Source organism: Malaclemys terrapin, chromosome 8 (genome assembly GCF_027887155.1).
Source record: "Malaclemys terrapin pileata isolate rMalTer1 chromosome 8, rMalTer1.hap1, whole genome shotgun sequence".
NCBI classification, from domain to species: domain Eukaryota; kingdom Metazoa; phylum Chordata; order Testudines; family Emydidae; genus Malaclemys; species Malaclemys terrapin.
Window position 1 is genome coordinate 12,408,358 of NC_071512.1, and position 15,785 is coordinate 12,424,142.

Below are 15,785 nucleotides of genomic sequence, written 5' to 3' on the forward strand. Positions count from 1 at the left end.
ACAGTCTTTATGTTACTAATGTTCTTAAGTCTCTTCCAGGTTCCTATGTGTCGCCCTCCTGTGATGACAATTTGTTGGCCCTTTTTCTTACCCTGCAACAGCTCCTTTCCTCCCGCTCTAGCCCACTGTTTGTGGCACACATTCGCAGTCACACCACACTACCGGGCCTATTAACAGAAGGCAACACGGTGGCCGACCAGGCGGTCAAATCGGTGGCCTCAATTTTTTCCTCCCCAATCGAAAGCCACGCCTTTTTTCATCAATCCGCCAAGGCCCTTGCCAAGCAGTTCACTCTCCCATTGTATCAGGCGCAGGCCATTGTTCGCCAGTGTGACCTTTGCGCTTCTCTCTCCAATAGCCCGGAGGTAGGGGTTAACCCTCGTGGAACCTCGGCCAACCAGCTCTGGCAAATGGATGTTACACATTTCCCTCCCTTTGCCCCCTGGCAGTATCTTCACGTGTGTGTAGATACCTTTTCCCATTATGTGTGGGTCACCCCCCAGAAGGGTGAGGCCTCTCGTCATGTTATTAATCACATGATTCGCGCTATGGCAATCATGGGTCACCCATCCCATCTTAAGACCGACAACGGCCCCGCCTACTGTAGCTCGGCCTTTGCCTCCTTCTGTACCACGTGGGACATTGTCCACACGTTTGGTATCCCGTATAACCCCACAGGCCAGGCCATTGTGGAACGAGCCAATTGTGCGCTCAAACAAGCCCTGGTCCGCCAAAAACAGAAAGGGGGGATTCCCGTAGGCCTTCCTCCCCGCCAGGAATGGCTGGCTGCAGTGCTTTTTACCCTGAATCATTTGAATTTGACTGACAACTACTCTGCAGCAGAATGTCATTTTCGCAGCTACCAGGCCTTGCCCCGCCCCTTTGTTAAATATCGCAAGGCCCCAGACCCTCAGTGGCATGGCCCAGTGCCCCTTATAACGTGGGGACGAGGGCATGCTGCCGTTTCTCTTCCTACAGGTCCGTTGTGGGTCCCGGCGCGTAACGTCCGCCCGTGGCACGGCGATGGCCTGGCACCAGGGACTATCGAACCCCATTCCACAGTTCAACCTACATCTGCAAGATCCCGAGCGTCCTCGCCAGCGCCCCCCGCGGGGGCCCCCGCAGCGCATAACCTGGGGACAGGTTAAAGCCCTTTCATTGCAGGCCGAGCAGCTGCGAGTGCAGCAGCAGCTAGAACCTACCGCAGAAAATTACCTTGTGACATTGTTAGCTTGCCTTAATGCTAATTCACTCCTTATTTTGTGTGTATTGGGGAGTTTCCTGTTGGCCCCTAGCTGCCAAGGCGAACCCCAGATGGAGCAGCGGCTGCAGTTTAACACCTGGGTCCACCTGGCAGAAGTATTAAATCAATCTGATTTCTGCCTGGCCGTTGCCCCGGAAATGCAAGGTCTGTTAAGTACCTGCCTTGTTCCTGTCTGTAAACCACCCAGCAACATCTGGGGTGTGAGACAGTGAAAGAAATGTGCTGTTTTAAGCTTGCTGATAATAGTTTTGTATGCAATAGCAAATTGATATGCTGAAATGCTATGCTTAAGTTATCCGCCAAGACGTTTTTCTTCCTTGGTAGGATTATATTTAGTTATAGCCACCCTTAGAGTGGATGAAGACCCTTTTATAGTATGGGGTCCTAGTTTTGATGTTTGACGTTTTACTTTGCTGCTTTGTTTAATGTATACCCAATCTAGTGGCATTGTGTATGCTACCCTGCGAGAGTGTTTTGTTTAAACACCGCATTTATAAAATAAAACAGGGGGAGATGTAGAGATGCATAGCTCCCGAATCGCCAGTCCACAGGCGCGGCAAACTGCTCCCATGGCTACGAGGCAGGAGTGACCTTCAATCCAGCGTTTGTGTTTGGGAAACTTATTTGGCTGATTTGATTGTACCCTCGCAGCTGGTGTTCACGCGCTCAAGAGATGGGTTCGTTATCTTATGTGCATGTATACTGCCTGGCTCTTCTATGCGCAAGAATGTAACCACTAAGAAGAGTTGTAAACAAAGTAAGGAGAGAAATAAAAACCCCAGGAAAAGTTTTCCTGGGAGGCTTTTTGCAAGAGGCTTGTAAAGCTCTCTAGCTACCACAGACCTGGCGTTCTGTTTCCTTTCCTGCGTCGTCACCACAAGTTTCCACTTTTTGTAGGACTCTTTTTTGAGTTTTAGATCATTGAAAATCTCCTGGTTAAGCAAAGGTGGTCTCTTGCCATACTTCTTATCTTTCCTACGCAGTTTCTTCCTATCTTTTCCTATGATAGTTTGCTCTTGTGCCCTTAATAATGTCTCTGAAAAACTGCCAACTGTCTTCAATTGTTTTTCCCCTTAGACTTGCTTCCCATGGGATTTTACCTACCAACTCCCTGAGTTTGTTAAAGGCTGCCTTCTTGAAATCCATTGTCTTTATTGTGCTAGTTACCATTCCTTAGAATCATGAACTCTACCATTTCATGATCACTTTCACCCAAGTTGCCTTCCACTTTCAAATTCTCAACCAGTTCTTCCCAACATGAATTGGCCTTTGTGGTATTTAAAACAACAAAAATATATCAGGCTTCTGATATTATAGTAATGTTTTAATTGTGTTTCTCTAAGCTGCATGTATGAATTAATTTAACACCTCTATGTATTAATGACCCATTAGAGGGATCAGTATGCTTCTGTAAGAGGAACCTGCATAGCACTGCAAGTTTAACAAACAATAGCATGCATCTGTGCAAGGGAACAAATGCATACTGGAAGAACAGAGAAAGATAACAGATCATTAATAGATATGTTGTATTCCTTATTGCTATCTCCTAAGTTACTAATCCTGCCTTGATTGAATATAGGCTATATTCAACAATGTAAGCAGTTACACATCATGTGTAAGTGTGTGTAAGAGGTGAAGTAGTGTAAATTTGAGTGATGTGGCATTCAGTGGGTATGCAAAATGAATGTAAATTATATGCAGAGGGGATGGAAGGATAGGTGGCATGTCAAGAATTAGGAAGCACATACCAGCTCTTCCTGTCCTAATTTTTCATTTTAATTATTACCTATTTTAATTTCTCTATTAACTGTATTTATTTTATTTTCCAGAAGGTCACTGGAGCAGCTGGAAAAGTTGTTAAATCGTCACTGACTGGATGACTCAGGATTTCCTTGGCTTTGTCTTTTCTCCCAAACTATTAGATCACAATAAACAGGAGGAGGTGAAGCTTCCTCATGCTAATACATACAAAGCTGTAGCATCAAAGTTTGACGTTTCTAAGTACTGTAACAACCGATTTAGCTAACTGCAGCATTGGTTTGTAGTGTATCCTCCACACTGCAAGGAGGGAGAAGAAGTACCTTATTATGAGGACCCTCGTTTTCCTTCTTGTCTTTATCCTTAGGAGACAAGGAAGAAAAATACTTGGTAATAAAATATGTAAAACTTTATAGTGAAAAGAAACCAAACAGGGAGAATTAAACATAACTTAAGGCTAGGTATTTGGGGCTAAGGAAAATCTAAAGAAAAGAGTGGAAAATTTAAGAAAGACCCAACGTATAAGCTTTATTAAAAGTATCTATTTCACTTTATGTCTATTTAACATGGTGGCTGTTTAAATCTAGCAATTAAAATATAGTATGGAAATACGACTAACATTTTTAAAAAGCAGATTTTATGGTAGCAAAGCAATCAAACAGAATCAAAATTAGGTTACTTGAGAACGGTTTAATTGCTTTTTATTTAATGTCTGAGGCATGCAAGATTAAACAGATATATAAATATACCAGGGTCCATACAACTTCGCTTTGCCATTTGCTGTAAGCCAGCTATGCAGCATTGACACTCTTTGACACTCTAGCTCTTCTTAAGTGTTGACAGGTTTAAATGGAAAGTATTTGACTGACAGGCACTAATTAGAATAAAAAACAGATGTTTTTGTGGGTTGTCTCAGCTATGAATGTGAATAAGCTGTACAGTCCCCTACACAACGCAGATTTGTTGTAGGCAAATGTGTAATGAGATCACTAGGGTGTAGCCAGCAGTTTGGAATTTCTGTTCTACGTGTGCTGGATGATCCTTTGTCGCCTCCTCACCAGCACTGAACCAATACTTTCCCAGAGTAGACCCACTGTTATACACAATGCTCACATAGTGGGAATATCTGAATTTAGAGATGAGAGACTATGCTGAGATTTGGAAGGGGTGGGTCTTATTACTTAGATGATAGATCTCTCAAATATCAGCATTTTCAAACCTCTCCCGCTGCAGCTCTATGGAACCATTTCTTATCTTAAATGTGTTTTGGGGGATGGGTGTACATGGTGTATAGTAGGCCCATTGTCACCCAGTCTGGAAAAGGCCTTCTTGGAGTTGGAGGTCAGATTTGGGAGGAAGAAGTGCGTTTACCACCCACCCAACCCCAATATAGAAGATGGGCGAGCATCCACCTAGTGTACTCTGAAGATCCTCAGAGGAAAAGGACTGCAGCTATGAGGCTCAAAGACATGGTGCTAGGGGGAGGCTGCAAGAACAAACAGTTAAAAAATTTTCAGTTACCATGGCCTATTGCATAGAGCACTGGATTGGGACTCAAGATATATAGGTTCTAATCCCAGTTGTGTCAAGGGCCTGCTGGCTAATCTTGGACAAGTCACTTGGCTGTGCCATGCTTCAGTTTCCCCATCTGTAAAATGGAGATAATGATACTGACATCCTTTGTAAATTGCCATGAGACTCTCTGATGAAAAGGGCTTATAAGAGCTAGGTATTATTAATTGAAAACAGTTTCCCCAAAGAGGGCCAATATTTGGACTCTTCTGAAAGTGCGTTTGCCCATCTTTGTTAGATACAGAATTTGACAGAGTGGTAAAAAAAAGTCCTGATGAGGAACTTAAACAACTTGCCAGTCTTTGCCTTAAGAAATTCTTCCCCCAGGAAAAATAGCATAGGACTACCTCCACCCTGTAGAGTTAACCAGTGTAACAACAATGCTATCAAATATGATGGATATAGGCAGGAACTTCCCTCAAGGCAAAAATGTACAACCAAGAATAGAACTGTGTATGTGAGTAATATGAAAGCAACCATTGTATTCAAAAGTATTTGTTACATTTATTGTTGCAGCTATGGGCATGTTTCTGCTCACAGGTTTACAGATCATGATTTGTCTTTGGAAGACTAACAAAAAGTTAGGGTTCTGATCCTAAAAGGTGAGAGAGATTTATTCCTCTCAGTTCCATTCTCTGAGTTTTTCTGTAGAAAGAGTAAACAAATAGGGTGTTAGTTAATATCTCTAAATATATGTTATTGCATAGTGCAGAACTAAACCATGATTGCTTTATTACAGGTAAATTATTTCCAAAACCAGCTTTGAGCCCAAATGCACTAGACAAACATTATTCTAACAGTAGCAATATCTTTCCTTTCAAATTGTTGTTTTCTTATCTTATTGCAAAACTTGTATTTTTCAATGTTGAGTGATCGTCTGCAGTTCCTGTCACAAGGGAAGAGTGAGTTGTAAAAATAGAGTAGCAACTCTTAACAAAATAAATTATAGTTTCTTTGGCTTGTTGGCTCAAAAAAATATGTGATGGTTGACTCTATTCTTTGTTGTGTTGACACAGAGCTTGTGCAGATTACGATAAGAAAAAAATTACATCAGAGGTACAAACATCCACTCAAAATTCAGAACTGGGAGCTTCCCTTGAGTCACTGATATACAGCTGCTAATTATCTGATAGAATGCTTTTTATTGCAATTTAAAGAGCCGCTGATGCCACATGAGAAACTCTATTAGGTAACAATGTTTATATTCTTTTTAATTACTGTGAACATTTACATGAAAAGAGAACTTTTGCTTTTTAAGGAGAGGACGCAGAAGCTAGTAGTTAAGGACTGGAAGTCAGGAAGTTTGGATTTTTTATTTGTATTAGAGTAGCACCTAGCGGTCTCAGTCAGGATGGGGGCCTCATTGTGCTATATGCGGTACAAACTTATAGTAAGAGCTTTGTCCTGGAGAGCTTACTGACTAAATAAAGATTGACAAAGGATGGAAGGGGAAACAGAGAGGTGAGGTGATTTGCCCTGCATCATACAGAAAATAAGTGGAAGAGCCAAGAACAGAACCTCATGGTCTCCTGACACCCAGTCCAGTGCCCTATCCACTAGACAACACAGCGTCTGTTCTCTGCCAGAGATGTACTGTGTGAACTCTGACAATTGTATAACCTCCTTGTGCTTCAGTTTCCTTTCACTATAGGAGTATGTGGAAATGTCTTTCATTAGTGTTTTTAAAGTGCTTGGAGATCCTTGGATAGATGATAAATAAGTCCATATTAAGACATGAGAAATAATTCTTCTGCTCTACTCCACACTGATAAGGCCTCAACTGGAGTTTTATGTCCAGTTCTGGGCATCACATTTCAGGAAAGAGGTGGACAAATTGGAGAAAGCACAGAGGAGAGCAACAAAAATGGTAAAAAATATAGAAAACATGACCTATGAGGAAAGATTGGAAAAAAATTGATTTGTTCAGGTCTTGAGAAGACTGAGGGGGGACATGATAATAGTTTTCAAGTTCATAAAAGTTTGTTACAAGGAGAAAAGCAAAAAATTGTTCTTGTTAACCTCTGAGGAGACAAGAAGCTTAAATTGCAGCAAGTGAGGTTTAGGTTGGACACTAGGAAAAACTTCCTGTCAGGAGAGTTAAGCACGGGAACAAATTGCCTAGGGAGGTTGCAGAATCTCTGTTATTGGAGGTTTTTAAGAACAGGTTAAACAAACACCTTGCAGGAATGGTCTAGTTATTACATTGTCCTGCCTTTGTTATGCTTATAAGAAGCACACGGGATCTTTTTCAGGGAAAAAGGCAATACGCCGCATTTATTGAGAATACAGCAGTTGGCATATGCTTTTCAGTCTCACACACACACATCATGCACACAGTTCTACCAGTTGATGTTTATAGGTACCAGTCCAGAGTCTGGATCAATCTAGTGGCCAGCCAGATTGGTCGCAGAGGGGAGCTGGGCTCTGTCGGTAGTGATCTGATGCTCCTGGAGTTGTGGCAAGATGAACCCAAAGTCCCAGGGCCAAGCACCCTGTTCTTATAGTCCTTTCCCTTCATTAAAGCCCATGGATTTTGCTGTGTCAGTTTATGACCGGTTACTCCTTAATTGGTGTTATCTTTTGATGTTAACATTCCAAAACACCTCCGAGAGGGTCATCCTGTCCTGATTTTGATTTAATCAATTGTCTTGTCTTTAGGGGTGCCAGCCTCCACCTCATCAATCTGCCCTTCCTCACTTATGGATGCGCGTTGATGGTTCTCTGATGTCGTTAAGTTTCTTCACTCCTCCTTCCTTGACCATCTGACTTTAACAATGGCCTTCACACCTTATCTTTTCCTGATGCATGCATTCCTCATTCACACAAACAGTCTTTTACAGAGACCTTCAAAGGTATACAGCAGTTTTTAGGTTGAGCAAGAAAGGCATTGTAAATTACACCTCACTAAATCTTGTAATCAAAACAGTTCACATTGTGGCCCAGGCCTTCAACATTCCTCTAATCTCCTTAACATAGACACAATACAAGATTCTGTCTCTTACTAAACCTTAAAACAAAGAAATGTATATTTAACTAGAGTGCCTAATTTATAACACATATAGGAAACCATAGTAGACATTATTACTTATCCTAAAACAAAAGGGTGACCATAATCAGTCATAAGGATTGTTCTGGTCTGTCCCTGCCTTAACATCAGTTCAGACATTGGCAGTCTGTCAGATGCGTTTCTACCAATGTCCCAGAGGATCAGTCCTTTCTGCTATTCAAAAAGGGTGGCTGGCAGGTTGCTCAAATCATACATTAATTCTTATAGTACAAATATAAAATCCTGCTCCTACATCTTGAGAGCAGGGGACTGGAATAGATGACCTCTCTAGGTTCCTTCCAGTCCTACACTGCTATGACTTTATTAATAGTATTTTTTTTATTATTACTCACATTAAATCATACAGGCAAACTCGGCGTTGTTGAAAATGCAAACAACTTTACCAATGGCAATATAGTTGCACCCACTTATGCCAGAGGTTGGTTTGTGTCATTATCCTCAGTGACTTCAAAGCCATTTCCACAGAACACAATAGTAATTTTACAGATTGAGTTAAAAGAAAATACAGTTTAAAGCTGTAGAGCAGGGGTCGGTAACCTTTCAGAAGTGGTGTGCCGAGTCTTCATTTATTCACTCTAATTTAAGGTTTCACGTGCCAGTCATACATTTTAACATTTTTAGAAGGTCTCTTTCTATAAGTCTATAATATACAGTATAACTAAACTATTGTTGTGGTGTAAAGTAAATAAGGTTTTTAAAATGTTTAAGAAGCTTCATTTTAAATTAAATTAAAATGCAGAGCTCCCCGGACCGGTGGCCAGGACCCGGGCAGCATGAGTGCCACTGAAAATCAGCTCGCGTGCTGCCTTTGGCACGCGTTCCATAGGTTGCCTACCCCTGCTAAATAGGGTGTGTGGCAGTCCCTTTAATTTTTCTCATCATTAATCATTGGACCAGATTAATTCGTTGTGTAACTTCCATTGCAATAAGAGTTATGGCAGGGACTAATTTAACCCATTGTGGGTCTTTTGTGTTCAATCTCATGCCATTTTTCATAAGGATTTCATCCTTGCCCCAACACCTGCATATTGGAGGAGTTTCCTTTGTGTGTAGAATACCTTACTGATCAATACTATACCAGTTGTAGGTGAGTTCCTTGGGAGATGAGCATTATACCAGTCACAGCTGTAGCTGGGTGAAATGTATTGTGAAACATTTGCTGAAACCTCACTCTAGCTCAAGAATTTTTCAATAGCATCTAGTGCCCCCAAAAAAACTTATCACAGAGGAATTCCTCATTTAATGAAAACATTACCTGACATCTAAGAGAACCTAGCACAGTTCCACTACTACTTGTGAAATTCATGGCTTTATTTTCAGAAACTTCCTCCTCTGTTAGCCATAGAACTTGAAAACCCCACCTCATTTGCATTTGAGATACACATAAGGCAGCTGCAATGAGCATTCAGGATTGGTAGCCATCCAACAGTAGCATCTAGAAACATGGAGAAGCCCTATTTGGATATTATTGGTGAACAACCTTCTCCCATACCATCTTCTTGGGGTGTTATGATGACATGATTTCAGCTATGGGCCAGTCTGGCTCTTGGAAGAGATTCCATCTTTCTCCTAAGTCCTTTTCTTTCTATCAAGGAGAACTCTGTGCTTCTGATTAAAGTTTGAACATTCTTAAATATGGCTGAGTCCTTTTAAAGTTATCTTCATTAGTAAACATTAAAAGAGATAGTTTGTTAATATCTGCCTGATTTGTTTTAATATGCAGTTAGGATACATTTCTTTGTTCTATATGATAACTGCAGGTATATAGTGGAAGTTGAATGCAGCTTAGGCTAGCATGAACATACAGGTGAAATATATTGGCATGAAGAAACACCATTCTTTATACTGAACTGGTCATATGATTGGTATTTGACACTGACATGGTATTTGGAGCCTGACTTGCTGAAATACAATGAACTCCTTTAACTGTGAAGCTCTTCATAAAGTAAACATCTCCCAAGGTCTAGTTTCTTTCCAGTACTGTTTCACTGCAGCAAAAGCTCCATTATACTGTTATACTCCATTATACTCATGTGGAAACATAGCATAGGTTAATTTAATGGACGCAATACTTAATTTAAAGTCTTCACCATCTGTTCCACCTTTAATTACAAATACTCAATTCACCATTGTGTCATAAAAACTAGACTAGAAGTGATTTAGATCCACAGATATGTTTTATATTCCAGACTGCAAGCATCTGCTATAGAAAGGGTTTTACCTGACTAGAAGCCATTGCTATGTAGTACCATCCCTACTCAAAAAAAAAATATTTCCTGGGAGTTTCAGTTGGTTAAATAGGTAATCACTCCCTCCCCTAGAAACAGGGCCAGCGCAACCTATTAGGCGACTTAGGCGGTCGCCTAGGACGCTAACATTTAGGGCACATTTCAGAGGTGGGACCTTCCGCCGCCTCTGTCGGGGGCGGCATTTTGGGGGCAGGACCTTCCGCCGCTTAGGGCGGCAAAAAAGCTGGCGGCGCTCCTGCCTAGAAATTGTGTTCTCTGGTGTTGTTGCTCTGTTTCTGCCTGAGAGGCAGCTGCTTTTTGGGGTGGGTAATGCAGTCCATAGAGGGCCTTAGGACCCTTTTGGACAAAAGGTGCCACAGAAATGTAATAAGCAAAGGCCAAAGACACATTTGGGCAGTATTTTCCAAACCAAACTACCCTCTTCAGAAGTAATAAATGACCCTATTTTTCTTAGACTTAATTAGCAGTATGATTTTTTTTTTATTTGACTTTCACAATCTTTCTTGTCTCTGATTCACCTTCTTGGACACATCTTTAATTATAAAAAAACTACCATGTTACTTTGTTTACGGCAGCAAATCAGCTAACATCAGTATTTTCCTTAAAAATGCAAGAAAATACATAGTGAGGAATCTTGAACAGAAAATTCAGGTTTGTCTGAACACAGTTTATCAGTCAACCAAACTGAAACTAATTTGGTTACTAAAATGTAGCCTCAGGCTTGATTAAAATAATTTTAAAAAATCTGTCTGGAGCGGGCTCCTGGCTCATCCTCTTTAACATCTGTCCATACCCTTCCTCTTCTTCCCAATGCCAACTATCTATCCCCTGGGCATCTTTCTGATCATTTATGGCATGTGATGGGTTCCAAGTGGTGTGAGGAGTGATAAGTAAACTGGTAAAGGTTGGGTGACATGGGAAGAGCATTTACATTTACAAGCAGAGGAATGGAAAACAAGTATTTCCACTTGGCCAAAATGTCATTGTCATCCTGTTGCCCTCTGTCAAAAACTGAAGTAGGGAGAGGGCTGTTTGTTCACCCAATCATTAGAGAAACACAGTTTTCTTTTTAAAGAAGCTTTGTATTTTTCAGGAATCATATCTCCGTCAACGATATCTGCCGCTTCTAGCTATCTTAGGTATTTACGTGGCCCTCCATGACTGTGGTATTTATTCTCATAACACAACTGAGAGGTAGGGAAGTGCTACTATACCCATTTTACAGATGGAATAGTGAGGCACAGAGAGTAAATGACTCACCCAAGTACACACAGGAAGCCAGTGGTGGAGCAAGGGATTTGAACTCAGAATTAATGGAAATCTCAGGCTAGTGTTTTGACAAAAGGGCCATCTTGAAACATTTCCTCTTTCAATACAATTGAAATTGCTTGGGTTATAGCATTTTTTCGTCATATACTGTAGTATATGTATCGGGGCAGACAGTGTTGCCCAAGAGATGGGGTACTGGATTAGAATAAAGAAGATGGATTGCATTCCTACTGCCACTGGTTTCCTATATTACTTTAGGCAAATAACTTCAGTTCTCTCTGCTTCCCTATCAGAAAAATTGGATAATAATACGTATCTATCTTTGAACAGACTTTCAGATGTAGAGGTGGAAAATGTTTTTTATTATTGTTATTAGGTATTTTATTACATTAATAACACTACTTTGAACTTACATAACTCCTTTCATCTGCATATCTCAAGCACTTTACAGGGTGGATAAGTAGTAGTATGCCATTTTACAAATGGGGAAATAGGCTTGGAAAGGGGAAGTGACACTCAAATTCAGACAGCGAGTGATTGTCTCCTACTCTGCACCAGTAAACAGATCATGCTGCCTCCCACTGCAATGTAATATGGCAGTTTCCGAAGAACAAGATTTATCTTTCCTGAACACTAGCGTATGTTAAATAGTCACATGAAACCAGCAGAACTTGTTTTGGAAAAAGCCACCCCTGCCTCAGGGTTACAGTAATGTACACACCTTTATTTTTTAAAAGCTTACACTTTGGGGGGGGGGGGGGGGGGGCTTGGTACATCTGTGTGAATTTGGGAGTCTCACCTGCTGGATCTCCATTATCCCAGTTTTGTCTGACCCTGCCTCTTTCTGGAGTTGCACACCCTGCAGTGTAAAAAACCAAAGTGAACCTACCTTAGCCCTTGTCTGCACTGGAAAGTTTTTTCAGCACAATCTAAGGTGTGAATATAAATCAATAAACCACTGTACATCACAGTGGCTTTTAACAGAGGGGACATGTTATTCAATATAAAGTCATGTGAACCATAAAAAGTTGCAGTTGGGCTTGTTTCAGCTAAGGCTCCAGAAGTTCAGCTGCTTATTCCAGAACAATCCACATCTCTTCTATCTGCAAATTTGGGCCAGAAAGCTCACAAAATAAGCATTCTTGTGAGATTTCTGCTATTTCCTGCCATTGCCAGATATATGACAATGCTCACTCTTGTGGTGCTTTCTGCTCCTCATTCAGTAAAACCTATATTCTAGTCTGCCACAGAATTCAGCACCAGCCTGTCATAAGTCCACAGGTCTTGCAGCAGAGTTTCAGTCCAGTTTACCACAGTGTATATCAGCCAAATGGTGTGTTAGTTTCTTTACAGACATACATGACAACAAGCCCCCTCTCCAAAAGACTTACAGTCTTAAGGCCATGATCCTGCACTTAGATTCACGGGAAGTCCAAGCAGATCCAGCTGCAGGAGCAAGATTTAATTAGACAAGAGGGACAGATGAAGAGGAGAAGAAAAAGAGATATATTTAAAGAAAAAAAAGTATTGTATGTCCTTAAATTTATTCTCTTTGTAAAAGGCTACATGCACCAATGACGCACCATACAAATGTTCACTATAGTCCCAACCCTGTGAAGATTTACACACATGCTTAACTTTACTCATGTGAGTAGTCCCACAGAAGGATTTCTCATAAGAATAAAGTTAAGCACCTACTCCTCACTTCTGCAAAGATTTATTGAACAATGTTACAATAGGATCCAAAATACTAACTACTACTTTTAGTACATTGTTACTGCTGTGCTGGTCTGAACTTTGAAATTCAGTACTAATAATGTACTTCAAATAATCAATATTTTTCTGGTTAAATGGTGGGAATATCACCGAGGAAGTACTGCCCTCTAGATGTTCATTCTGGCCCTTCAAAAGAAATCTATAAGAAATAAATAGGATGTGAAGTCTTAAGCAGATTTTATACAAAGCCTCAATTATTCTTACATTACAACAAATTGCACACTTTAATGCTGCAAGATTATCCCTTGACACTGCAGAATTAATGGAAGTTAGAAACCAACTTTTTCCTATTTAAATAATGTAAATAGTAACATGTCCACATTATTAAATCCCTTTAGGGATCATTTTTAAAATACATTTTTACATTTATAATGAGATTTTACACCAACAAGATATTTGTTGCAAATACTCTAAATCTGATAATTACCTTGAAAGTCTTGTTGAGTCATTCCTATTATAATTAAAGTGATCAATACATACATTATATTGTGGGATTGAAGTTACGAAGAACATCTGCTGCTGCTAAACTAAGGGCCATGTTATTGGAGCAAGAATAGTTTCTAACAATAGCTCTATGAATATACAGAGAAAACAATACCGCAGCAGAGCACTAGGGAGATTACTGTCTTTCAGATGGAAAATAAAATCAAAGTCCTGACCCACCACATAGTAAACTGCATGGTAGTCTGTTTGTTTACATCAGAAGGATAAAGGGTTGACTTGATACAGCTGGTATTTGAATCTGTTCAGTGGAGATTAGGTATTCTACCTATGCTTCATTACTAAGCTATCCTTTCCAGCCAGTTGTTATTAGGGACCACATGTCTTTAATCTGCTTCTCACACAACACAGCACCTGGAAGTGCCTTGGCTTTCTACAAAGAAGAGAACAAAGTTTTGAAATAAAGGCAAGTCTCTATTTCAAATGTAAAGAAAACATCTCTCTAGTGGTGGTACAGTGAGGGACTAAAGAGAAACTGTTTCTTAATGACACAGGTATTGGCAACCAAATAAACTCTTCAGAAACCTATATACATAGCACTGCTTCTGAAAAGACCTTCTTATAAGGATTCACCATCTAAACAACCAACCCCTTGCTGAGTCCACAACTCAAAATGCCCAGACAAATAGCTACTAACTAATCTCTCATTCCATGCTTTAGTAGCAAAACACCAGAATAGTTCCTTAGGTGAACAATGTTTCTTGTTCTGAGATCAAGCCTTCAGCGTATTGTAAAATCAAAAACACCTGCTTGTTACCAGCAACCTTGTGTTTGTTCCACTGTGAGGTAAATTGGGCAATGCAACCCCAATTCACTCATATTTCCCTGTATTTGGGGCCCCTGTATAGGCTATAACAAATTATTACAAACATATCACTCTTTTTGTTTACCTCTATTAATAATAATTTGACTAAAACCATACGACAAGGACAAAGTACTATACTTAGGAAGAAAAAAAAATCAAATGCACAATTACAAAATGGGGAATAACTAGCTATGCAGTATTACTGCTGAAAAGGATCTGGGGGTTATAGTGGATCACAAATTGAATATAAGTCACCAATGTGATGTAGTTGTATAAAAGTCTGATACTCCGGGGGGACATTAACAAGAGTATTATAGGAAAGATCTGAGAGGTAATTGGCCTGCTCTACTAAGCAGTGGAGAGGCCTCAAATGGTGTAGTTCTGGGAGCCACACTTCAAGAAAGATTGGATAAATTGGAGAGAGTCCAGAGGAGAACAAATGATAATAGGTTTAGAAAACCTGTGACTATGAGGAAAGATTTAAAAATTGGACATACTGAGTCTTGAGAATGGAAGATTGACCAGAGACCTGATAACAGTCTTCAAGAGGTTAAGAGGTGTTATAAAGAGAACAGGGATCAATTGTTCTCTACGTCCACTGAAAGTAAGACAAAAAGTAATAGGCTTAAAGATATTAGGAAAATCTTTCTAATTGTAAGCGTAGTTAAGCACTGGAATAGGCTTCCAAGAGAGGTTGTGGAATCCTCATTATTTGAGGATTTTAAGAACAGGTTAAATAAACACCTGTCAGGGATGGTCTAGGTTTACGGGGTCCTGCCTCAGCACAAGGGGCTGGACCAGATAATGTCTTGAGGTCCCTTCCAGCCTTATTTCTATTATTCTACGATTATACTACTTCTAGTTTTCAAATAAACCATAGAATTACCAGTACCAGCCAGGAGAAGTAACCATGGCATCATTTGTGGATAGATATAAACACAGGAACCCAATTAAGATTATACCCAAGACAGTATTTGTTATTATGCTAAAGAAAAATGGCAAAGCCATTTTTACAACAAAATAGCAACTCCTTAAATTCTCACTCCTGCAAACACTTTATACAAATGCTTAAGTTTAATCACACTCAGTGTGGATGGAGTGAATTGTGCCTACAGACCAGTAGATCTAACACTACTTGGTTGTCAAGACTGGGAATTTCTGCCACAGCTATTAGAGAGTGCTCTTGAATGTGCCTTTTCTGGACCAAACAAATACATTCTTCCTAGGCAATGCAGTCAGTTTTTAGTGAGACCATTTTATAAAGTAAAACAAGAATTACAACTCACAGAGCTAAAATTTCTATTCAATATCCCATTAATTCTCAAGGCCTGACAACAAGGCTTCTGTGTAATAGAAAAACACCTGTGTGCTGTTGGCAAACTGCTGCCTCCCCCCACTATGAAGCTAATTGGGCAATGAAGAGAGAGCTAAAATACTGCTGCAATGGACCCCCATATCTCCTTTTCACTCATAAAATCCCCTAATAAATTTAAACTAATTACAGGACTGAAAATTTGGCAGACA

At 40.2% G+C, this 15,785-nt stretch overlaps 1 protein-coding gene across 2 annotated transcripts in view; it reads left to right on the forward strand.

The window, feature by feature from the left end:
- LOC128841529 (serine/threonine-protein phosphatase 2A catalytic subunit alpha isoform) overlaps positions 1–15,785 on the forward strand; it is an 84,074-nt gene that overhangs the window by 34,959 nt on the left and 33,330 nt on the right. Inside the window, exon 15 of one of the 2 annotated variants that reach the window (XM_054036592.1) lies at positions 3,094–3,575. The exons of the other annotated variant lie outside the window; for it this stretch is intronic. The gene's annotated coding sequence lies outside the window, so the exon portion shown is untranslated. Of the gene's footprint in view, positions 1–3,093; positions 3,576–15,785 lie in introns of those variants that run through there. 2 annotated transcript variants of the gene reach the window in all.